This window comes from Neofelis nebulosa, chromosome Y, assembly GCF_028018385.1.
Source record: "Neofelis nebulosa isolate mNeoNeb1 chromosome Y, mNeoNeb1.pri, whole genome shotgun sequence".
NCBI lineage: Eukaryota > Metazoa > Chordata > Mammalia > Carnivora > Felidae > Neofelis > Neofelis nebulosa.
Window position 1 is genome coordinate 4745712 of NC_080801.1, and position 11789 is coordinate 4757500.

The following is an 11789-nucleotide window of genomic DNA, read 5'->3' on the forward strand; positions in this document are numbered from 1 at the left end:
GCAATCCGAATAAATATCACATTCCCTTACTGGGACTTCTCTCTCTCCATCTCTGTCTCTGTCTCTGTCTCTCTGTCTCTGTCTCTCTCTTTCTCTCTCACTCTCTCTCTCTTTGACACACACACACACACACACACATACACACACACACACACACACACACACACACACACACACACACACACACACACACACTTTCCCCAGACTGTCAGGAATCTCTCTAAGGTGCCCGCCCAACTCCATGGCCAGTACATAAACTTCACCAGTACTCAGGACTAGACATCCTCACTAAGGTCTGCCCAGAACAAAATGGAAGAAAACAGCCTCTGTCAGTCCCACTCTCCTGCCTGTGCAGTTTCCTCCCTCCTGCCAGGTCTCCCTGACCCCCCCCCCCTTGCTGTCAAAGCCCATTCTATAACTACTTGAGAAACCTAGCTAGTGTTTGATTCTGCAGCAAAACACAACGAAGTTCCAAAAGGTCTCAGCCCTCCCAGGCCAGTGAGTCAGTAGGAAAACGCCAGGCCAAGAATCACACTAGGAGAATTCTCATTCCAGCTGTACCACTTCCTAGCTGAAGATGCACAGTGAAGCTGTCATCCAACAACAGTCTATTTCCACATCTGTAGGCCTCTAGCCCACCTGCATTGCTACCAGGCTCGGGGACACATCCAACGATTTTGTTTCTTGAGCCCCTTCTGGACTGTGTTTGCTTTGTTTAAAAATGTCTACCATGGGGCGCCTAGGTGGCTCAGTCGGTTGAGCGCCGACTTCGGCTCAGGTCACGATCTCGCAGTCCGTGAGTTCGAGCCCCGCGTCGGGCCCCTGTGCTGACAGCTCAGAGCCCGGAGCCTGTTTCATTTCTGTGTCTCCCTCTCTCTGACCCTCCCCCATTCAGGCTCTGTCTCATTCTGTCTCAAAAATAAGTAAACGTTAAAAAAAATAAAATAAAAAATAAAAAAATAAAAATGTCTACCTCTAGGATAAACTAGATTTGGAGACACAAATATGCACAAATACGCAAATTCCGCAAGGGAAAAGACACGTCCAGGAGTCTGTTCACTGCAGTCATCCATATTCCCAAAGCACTGATTTCTACTGTGTACATAATTAGAGAGAAGAAGCAGGCAGTCACCTGCCCAATGACAATGAAAAAGCAACAGAAGGTGATGGAGAGCCCCACCTGATGTAGTAGCTGGAAGCCCAGAAGTCAAGAATTACCCACAACCACCATAGAGGCAGGGGTATACCTCGAGAACAGAGTCTGGCACACAGAGTCCCTCAGTCACTTTTCGGTGAGTGGTGAATAAAGCCACAGGTGGACCAATAAACTGACAAGCAAGCGAGCAAAGGCTGACAAGGAAAAATCCACCTGTTCTATGGTGGTATAGAGAAAGTAGGTGCTTTTAGCAATGCCAGTAAGAGGGTAAACATTATAGAACAGGCCAATTAGTGAATTCTGTGGGTGAAATGTTTTCCCTTGATTGCAATGGGCAGCTTATCCATCCTCCAGCTCTGAATCATATGGTAAGTGGACACCACATGCTGTGGACAACAAGTTCTGGAGTAAAGGAGTGGAACTAACAAGGCTCCACCTTTGCTAGAATGTCGGCTTCCATTTACAGACCCTCCATCTGCCCCCTGGCCCTTTCTTCCTCCCACCCACCCCGATTACTCCCACATATTATGTCCTTACTGCAATCTTGCAATCCTTGGTTTTGAACCATCCTTCTAATCTGTTTTGTTGTTATTTTTAAGATCTGTCATTTATCTATATAAAAACCTGGGAATTTCAATCTTAAGAAGGGTGAGAGCACCTGGATGGCTCAGTCAGTTAGGCATGTGACTGTATTGCTTTACTCAGGTCTGATGTCATGGTTTGCGAGCTCCAGTTCTGCATCAGGCTTTGTGCAGACAGTGTAGAACCTGATTGGGATTCTCTCTCCCTCTGTCTGAGCTTTCCTGGCTCTCTTTCACTGTCTTATGTTTGTGTCCTGGTTTTTAAACTGGCCTACGTAATTTGGGACAAGTGGTATGGTAAGTAACCTTCTCTATCACCTGCTATGACAGCTCTAACATTCCCGTTACTCTGCTGAGTGAAGATGTAAGGCAGAGTGTCCCGAGATACTCAACCAAACTACACGGTGTAATCGTATGAGCATAGGTATTCACACTTCTGTCCATTCCCTCATAAACTCACTCATTTCGCAAAGAGCGAACACTTACGCTGTGTGCTCTGAGAAATATAACAGTAAGCAAAATAGCCTTCGTAAATTAATATTGTTCCCGCCTTGGGATTGCATGGGCCTATAGTACCCAGTCCTATGTTATTCAGCGCATGATTATGATTAACGTATTTCACTTCTTCCAAAGATGTTTCTAAAGTTTGGCAGAGGCAGTGGGATGTGACTGGTGCTGGTTCAAATCCTAGGCCTGTTATATTTGCTTGAGAGGGAAACATGTGTGATTTGCAGAGAACTGTACTGGTGTATGGTGGGAACTAAAGTAAAATTAGTTTGTTCCCTCTGTTTTCCTATGGCTTTCTGATCATCTTGGTATGGGTTTGTACCGAGGGCCTTGTGCCTCTCTGTGCCCTTGAGTATCCACTTGCAATCACCAGCATCAGGGAATTGGACCTCATTCTACCAAGTAAGCCTGACTCTGACATGGTGCCTTCCATAGTTCACCTGTTCTGTACATTCAACACAGCCAACGTGAAGGTTTTCAGTAAGCAAGCAGCGACTGTCAAAAACGTAGTTACATCACTAATAAAGGCGAGTGTTTACTGACTCGCAGTTAAGGGGGTTCCATGCATTATTCTAAGTGTTTTACCTTTGTTACCTCACTGAATTCATTTCAGAGCTCTGTGGTGAAGGTACTAGGTTGTGCCTGATTGTACAGCTGAGAAAACTGAGTAACAAAGAGAAAAAGTAAGTTGTCCAAAGGTCTGCTGTTAGAAATAGAGCAAAATAGGAGTTTAGATCCCAGGTAGCCTGGCTCCAGGGGCCACCCTCTTAGTCACTGAACTATACTGCTTCTTGCTAAGCAAGAATTTACTGTAGGATAGAGAAGTGAAGTGTTATTGGGCTGCAAATAAGATCTTAAGAGATGACAAAGGTTCCACTCAATTTATCTGATCACAAAAGGGTAAGAGTTCATCAAAAGTTGATTATGCAGGTGTTTGTAAAAAGAGCGAATGTGAGAGAGAATCCCACTATAGACTGCTGCTGTTACACATAAAATTGAAGTGATACAGCTAGTTCTTCTGTAAAAATTGGGGCCTGAAACCCCATAAACACATTGCATTCATTCAGTATGTACAGGGTCCTTTGCACATGGCTGGCACTGTAGTAACGACACATGGATGGCGAAGATGAGCCCTGCCCATGAGGAACACATGGTCTAGGAGGGCAGCAAGGGCTACGTAAGGAGGTTCATGACAACACAACTAGTGGGAAGAAGAACTGTGGACACACAAAGGTGAAGTAAGCACCCCCAAGACACTTTCCATAAAAAAAAGACATAAGAAAGGAACAAATCCTCTTAGAGTTCTGGAGGCATCCTTCATGTAGGCTCTCATGAGTGTTTTTTCACTAAGTCCATAACAATTGGGAGCTGATCCCTCCTGATCCAAGCTCCTCCAGGACAGAACCTTCCTCTGCTCAGTTGGCTTCAAGTGAATCTGGGTATTCAGCACTTCTCCAGTGTCCCTCTCCCACCATCCCACATCTGGCCCTCTTGATTCCTAGATTTCTAGGAAAATCAGCCTATAAGGTCAAATCCTTATTTGTTGTTAGTTCCTTCCAGAGACAGGGTCTCCATGATGCTATCGATTACTTTCAGTGGAATCCTGCCCATGGGCTGCACAAGGAACTCCATGATACGAGTTCAATGCCTCCTCCCTGGTGGGTTTTATGAGAAGTTAAGTCCTCTGAGTTTGGGTTAGAAATAGTCCACATCATTCCCAATCTCAAGGCTTGTTCTGGACAAAGGATGAAGATTAAAAGCAATGAATACATAAAAGCCTTTTGTAAAAGCTCAGCCTAAAAACGGCAGAAGAACATATAGGGGGAAAATGTCTTTTCATTTCATGTTAAGAGCCAAGGGAAAAGCTTCTTTAGATTTCAAGAAAAAAGGAATAATATCAGTACACAAAACAAGCTTTGAAGATGAGCTTTATCATCATGTCAGTAGAGCTTTTTAGTACAAACTCTACAGATTATGGTATTTCTCAAAACTCCTTGCTGCCCTAGGGAAAAGTACTTAATTGCCTAACTTTTATCTGACTTAGTGGCTATTTTCCTTGCATTTTTAAAGCTTAGCTTATCTTAGGTCATCAAATAATCTTTTTTTTTTTTTTGATGACAGAAATCTTATTTACACTCCTGAACATCCTATTACCCTTGACAGGTAGCTAGCATCCTGCCTTGCACATCTACTTACTTATGTGGGGAAAAAAGAAAAAAAAAAGACATTTGTTTATTCACCATCCACAGACAGAATAAACTTCTAAGGGGAATAATAAAATATTTGGGCACTAAACACGTGACTGCTCTTAAATGTTCATATATTCAATTTGAGGAATTTTTTTTTTTTATTTGCCAGATTTGGTCAAATGCCCAAAGAACGATTCAAAAATAAAGAGAACTCTGGGAATAAATGGGTTAGGAAGGTAATGAAAAATTGGAGACTAAGATCCAGATCTTAAAAAAGCTCTGAATGTATACTCACAAAGACTTAACGACTTTTGATATCTAGGTTAGAAATAGTGCTTTGAAAGTCCATAGAGCTGTCGCATTCGAAGGCAGGGTTTCTTACAGTATGGTCTGATACCTCTCCCTAATCAACGGAATCATGGAGGGCTTACTACAGGTACGGATTCTGAATTCACACGTAATTCTACATTTTTAGATAATTTGCCAGTGTTTGTTAAGATAACCCAAACTAGTAACAGCATTGCAATCTGCAAAGGACACACGAGGCCCACTCTCTTTAGCATAAAGTTTGGGTTGCTTTGGTAGGTGGATGAAAGCAACAAAACACAGAATTCTGCAGGGAGCAGTGGAGACATGAAGTGTGTTTGAAATGCATACTGTCCCATTTCTCAGGGAGGGCACAGACCCTTCTTGATGGCACCCAAATCAGGTGTTTCTGTCTGAACCAGTGCTGCTACCCAGGCCACAGTCAACCATAAAGATTATCCAGAGAAATGGTCTGCATCTGTATCTGCTGGAGATTCACTGACTAACCAGATTCTCAGTGCTGCTGGGCTGGGCGTGTGGGGTGGGAGGTAGATAAACGGAGATAATCAGACAAGCCCCAGTGGCCAAGAACTGGATGGAGTCCACCCTAACTGTTACCGTGGCCATATCTGAAGTTTCCAGAGCTGATGATGCTACATTTGGACCACCATTGTTCCGTGATGATATTGCAGTGGGTATATGATGCGAACAAATTAAACAAGGAAACGGGGTAACTTAGTATACATTATAACGTGTCAACAAGAAGACAAACAAAACTCTTGGTTTCTACTTCATTGCCAGTTACTAATAGATATGAAAGTTACAGTGCCTCTAGGAGGCAAGGTTCTTGCCAACAGAAATACATCGCTAATACAGGAGCACCTTCCAATGGTTCATCTGAGAGTACACTGAATGGCATGAGTATTTAATGTGATTTGATAAGGCAGAACTGGTTTCTCCATGACTCACAAGTATTAACTTCTAGAATTCCTATGAGTTTGCTTGATGCATTGATAAGCAAAGGAAACCTAGGAGGGGATTTGGTGAAGCCACATGCCCTAGAAATATGACAGCTAAGTTTTGACGTAAGAAGAAAATGAATGACCTCCAAAAGACATCAACAATTCTCCCTCACAGATGTGCTGTGAGCTTGAAATGCTCACACATGTGATGCATCTTGAAGATGGTAAGTGGTAAAAATATTGGTAATATTATATTAACGGCTGCTACCTTTTTTCCCAAAATTTTGTAGTGGGTCATAAAGAAATTGGCAGCTCTGCCATCTCCATGCAGCCTGCTGCAGATGACATTGCTGCCTTAATGGGGCACAGCGTACAGCCTCTTTGTGAGTAAAACTCTCTTTGTTCATGCCACTGGTGGCAGCCTTTCTGTGACAGCTGAACACGTCCCTAAACGATACTACTTGCCCTTACTCAATGCCATTCAAATACAATTTCATGTTTTGTTAGCACAGATAACATCAATAATGTCACTCTTATTGAAGGTGAAATTATTACCAACCTCACTCAGCAGATGACGTTGGGGAAAAGATGCTAGAAAAGTGTCCTAAACAAAGAAGGGTCATGGAGAATACCGGTGTTCTCTCTCATAGCATACCCTCGCAGACTAAACTGTGAGACACAGGGTTCTCTCTGTTACAATACAACTTGAAGTTTGGGAGTGTTTTTCCTTATAAAGGTTTGAAAAAGTCCATGGTAGAGAAGGGTTTACTTAATCCCAGACAGTAAAATGAAAGAAGGCTTTGGACCCACAAACCCCTACAACCAGTAAGTAGGCCGAGACAACCATAAAGCTGTAGACACAGGCTACCTTTCATAAAAGGGAAGAATGACTTGGAGGTTGAAAGCCAGAAACCTGGAGGAGCTAGAGCCAGGGACAATCATTCGCAGGCCTTAAGCCCCAATGAAAGGACTACCTATCTGTGCCAGCTGAACTTCAGAATTGCTATGGACCAGTGACTCATGATCTCATGATAACCTCCTTCCTTTCTTTTGGAACAGAAATGGTTGTGTTTTATTGGTTTGTTTGTTTGTTTTTTCTTTGTGTGTGTGTGTGTGTGTGTGTGTGTGTGTGTGTGTGTGTGTGTGTGTGTGTGTGTTTTCTGTGTGCCCGTTTTGGTTGTATGCTTAATTCATAGGTCTTCATTGATAGGTCTTCAGATTGGAAGTGTAGTCGAGGACCAGTGCACCCAAGGAGACTCATTCACACCTGGACGTAATTTAGATAAAAATATCCTGGACTTTGAGCTGATGTTACAAGGGTTGGGTCTTTAAGAGGGAGGATTCTTGGGGTAGGGTGAGGGTATTTTTCATGCAGGATGAAAGTGAATAATAGGGGGCCAGCAGACAGGCTGTGGCAGTCTAAACTATGTTCATAAATTCTCTTTTATACCCTTCAAAAGGTGGACCTCCATTCCCTTTTCCTTAAGCATACGCCAGATGTACTGAATGATTTTGAAAAATACAAGAAGGTGAAAGTGATGGTGAGTCAAAAACACTCTAAAGAGCAGACATTGTAGTTCCAGTGGTGTTGTGATTAGGGGATAATTGATGGAAGGGGCAACTGGCCATTATACGCTAGAATTCTATGAGTGGAAGAGATGAACATAAGGGAAGAGAAACAAAAATAATATAAAATCAGGGAAGGGGGCAAAACGGAAGAGACTCATAAATATGGAGAACAAACTGAGGGTCACTGGAGGGGTTGTGGGAGGGGGGATGGGCTAAATGGGTTAGGGGCACTGAGGAATCTACTCCTGAAATCATTGTTGCACTACATGCTAACTAATGTGGAGGGAAACTTTAAAAATTAAAAATAAAGAAAATAAAAAAAGAAGCAAGAATTCTACACCTATCAAAATTATCAATTGAATTTGAGAGTGGACTCAAGGTATCTTCAGACGTGCAAAGACTCAGAACATTTGATTCTATTCATTCTTCATTAGGAAGTTATCTGAAGGCGTACTCCAGCAAAACGAGGGGAGAAAAAAATAAAGAAAAATTATACTTAATAATAGCCAACATTAACAGTGTTTATTTTTGTGCCAGACACTGTTATGGGTTATTTTCACATGTTATTACATATTAATCACACAACAAACTTATAAAGTATATACAGTTACGATTATTATCTTCTAGAGGAGGAAATAGGGTTATAAAGAAGCCAAAGAACTCATCCAACATCCAACTTGCACAGTTGGTAAGTGGAACAAGTAAAGTCTAACCCCAGGCCGTCGGGCTCAAGAGTCCAGGCTTTTAAATGCTCCCTAACTTCCCAGATAGCCATATTACCATTAAAGCATGGAAAGAAACTGGGACCGTAACAGAGGAAAATCACAGGAAGGAAGCTATGAAGCAGACCTACTGAGTCACCACCTAAATGAGGCAGGAAAAAAGAAGGGTCTAGTAAGAGACCTCTGAGGTTGACAGGAAGATGTCATAAGTGGCATGATTTGAAAACACTGAAAGAGTGCAATAAAACAAAGAAGTGCAATTAGAAAACTAAGGAGAACCAGAAAATATCCATAAGATGGTCTTAGTCTGAATGAGCCAAGTGAAACATGGCGTGGTTTAAAGCACTGATGGAATTCAAAGAAAAAGGACCCATTTCAACTTGATCCCAGAGATGTCCTCATTGAGCAGGTACGAGGACTCCAGGAAAAGGGTAGTAATTCTAATGTTTGCATATTATTTAATAATCCCAATAATTTAAACCACTTATTAATTTTCAAGTTTTAGAATCAACCTTGAACAATCTAAAGAGACTTGATTGCAGAGCATAATACCAGTGTTAACAACAATGACAAGCAGAAGTCCAAAGCTGATGGGAGACCGAGAAAAAGTGCAGCAAGTGTGAGGAAGACATTTATCTTACAAAGTAAGGAATGAAAAATGACAGTACAGGTAAGGGAAATAGGTCTCTATTTTAAAATTGCATCTTGTGGGGTACCTGAGTGGCTCAGTGAGTTCAGAATCCAACTCTTGATTTTGGCTCAGATTATGGTCTCACTGTTCATAAGAATAAGATGAGCATTAGGTTCTGCAGTGACAGAATTCTCAGAATTCTCTCTCTCTGCCCCTATCCTGCTTGAACATATGCTCTCTCTCTCTCTCTCTCTCTCTCTCTCTCTAATAACATATATTCATTCACACATGCAAACATACATACAAACATACATACATACATACATACATACATACATACATACATACATATATACATACATACATGCATAAAATTATATCTTGTGATGGTTAATTTCATGTTTTAACTGGGCTGAGCCACAGGGTACCCAGATATATGGTTACACATTATTTCTAGTGAGTCTGTGAGGACATTTCTTAGTACAATGAACATCTGTATATCAGTGGACTAAGCAAAACATATTGCCTTGCCAAACACTGGGTGGCCTCAACTAATCGATTGAAGACCTGAATGGAACAAAAGGCAGAGTAAGAGAGAATCCACTGTTGTGTATCTGAGTGTCTTCAAGCTGCGATAGTGGTCTCCTGACTTCAGACTCAGACTTGGAATGGAACATACATCATCAGCTCTCCTGATTCTTAGGCTTTTGGAGTCTGCCTGGAACTAAACTACTGGATCTCCTGGCTCTGCCCTTCTCAGCCTCCGTCATCCTGTGAACCAATTCCTATTGATACTAAGTGTCTGGAGAACCCTAACTGGTCCATATATGTAACTTCATCCATTATGTCTTTTTGCCCTCAGATCCAGTTCCTGCACTTCTCCTACAGACTGTGTTTCCTGGTTCCTTGCCAAATGGCTTCCAGAGGGATTTGACCAATGGGTGTTTGATGGGAGAAAGGGAGGAAGGTATTAGCCCAGAGGTTTTTCTCTTTCCCGCTCCACTTGCTACCAGTGATTTTATCTCCTCCAAATTCTAGCTTCTTTCCAAGAGCCTCTTCTCTGATGTTCTCAGTTCCTGCTAGGTATGGTTCTGAGTTTCTCTAGCCCTGGGGGTGGAAACAGCTTTCTGACGATACTAATTCCTGATTGCTTCGCCATCCTTTGTTTGGCTTCTGGGATTTCCCATCACGTGTGTAACTCTTTAAAATACCGATAGTGACTCACCGGCTGGCTGGACCTGACTGAAACAGGATAAAGATAGAAGTTCAGGAATATATCAGAAGGTGAGGAGAGAGAAGACAGGTGGCTTAAGCGACCTATATGTCATCTTCACATAGGAAGTCAGTAGACGGTGCTTAAAACTGACAAATCAATAAGCAGCAGTATGCTATATTACTTACATTCATGAAGATACCTAAGAAAAGAATATAAACCTGGAACAGTTAAAAGTGTTGTCTCAAATAATGGAGGCAGTAAAGAGACCTGTGGTTGCCAGGAACTCAGGGGGGAAGGGAGGGATGAATAATAGATGAAGCACAGGGAATATTTATGGCAGTGAAACATCTTGGAAGACAATGACATGCTTTGAATCATGGCATTGTGCATTTGTCAAAACTCACAGAACTGCACACCACAGTGAATGTTAAGGCAAACTTGGGACTTTCGTTAATAATAGTTTCCATTTTGGCTCCTCCGTTGTAACAAATGCACTACACTGACACAAGAAGTTTACAATAGGGAACACTATGTTTTTGGGGGGTAGGAGGGAGAACAGGGGAACTCTGCACTTTCCAGTCTTCTGGAAACCAAACGCTGTTTTAAGAAATAAACTCCCTGGGGCGCCTTGGTGGCGCAGTCGGTTAAGCGTCCGACTTCAGCCGGGTCACGATCTCGCGGTCCGTGAGTTCGAGCCCCGCGTCAGGCTCTGGGCTGATGGCTCGGAGCCTGGAGCCTGTTTCCGATTCTGTGTCTCCCTCTCTCTGACCCTCCCCCATTCATGCTCTGTCTCTCTCTGTCCCAAAAATAAATTAAAAAAAAAAAAACGTTGAAAAAAAAATTTTTAAAAAAAAGAAATAAACTCCCTTAATGAAAGGAAGGCAGAGAGACAGAAGAGGAGGGAAGGAAAGAGGGAGAAAGGGAGCTACTTAAAAGTCATGGAGGAAACTTAAATGTGGATTACTAAGTGAAGGGATCCAATCCGAAAAAGCCATATGCTTTACGTTTCCAACTATGATAACATTCTGGAAAAACAAAACAAAACAAAACAAAACAAAGTGACAACAACAACAACAACAACAACAACAACAACAACAACAGCAGCAGCAACAACAAAACACCTTCACAGACAGGAAAAAGACCAGTGGCTATTAGGGTTTAGGGGGAGAGAGGAAGTGGTAATAGGTGGAGCACAGGGCACTTTAGGGTGGTGGAACTATTCTGTATGATGCTGCAATAGTAGGTACATACCATTTTACATTTCTCAAAACTTATGAATCTATATAACACAAAATAAACCCTAACTGTTAGTAATGGTAATGTGTCTAATGATAATGGGTCAATCAATGATGGCTCACCCACCACTTATAATTAACGTATCCACATGAGTGCAAGGTACTATAGAAACTAGTGGGGGTGAGGAAACTGTATTTTTTGTGCAATTTTCTCTAAATCTAAAATTGTTCATATGAAATGGTGTGTTTAAAAAAAAACCCTGATTTAAAAAAAAAAGAAAAAAGAAAACAAAAGAAAGTGTTGCCTCTGGGGAAGAGGTGTTCATGGGGGAAACAAAGCTTTTGTTTTCTTTACTGCAGGTCCTGATCTCCAATTTGGATGTTGTGGGTTCTTTTTTTTTAACTATTTGTATACAATACCTGGATTGAAATTTCTCAAATAAAAAAAAAATCTGTACACCTGCCAGAATAGATAACATGAAAAAGACCATATTAGCAAGTGTTGGCAAGGCTATCAAGTATTCAGAGCTCACAGACACTACGCAGGCACTACTATAGAAAGAAGTTCATGTAAATTGGTATAACCATTTTGGAAACAGTTGGAGGAATATTACCAAAGCTGATAAGTTGGATGACATGTGACCCAGCAAATTCCCTCCTAGATAAATAAATACTATTCTCAAACATGTTCACCAAACGTGCCCTATAATATGCA

At 41.8% G+C, this 11789-nt stretch overlaps 1 pseudogene; it reads left to right on the top strand.

Moving 5' to 3' along the window:
• Positions 1 to 9557, top strand: part of LOC131503446 (coiled-coil domain-containing protein 71L-like) — a 48898-nt pseudogene extending 39341 nt beyond the window's left edge.
• The last annotated feature ends 2232 nt before the right edge of the window (positions 9558 to 11789 follow it).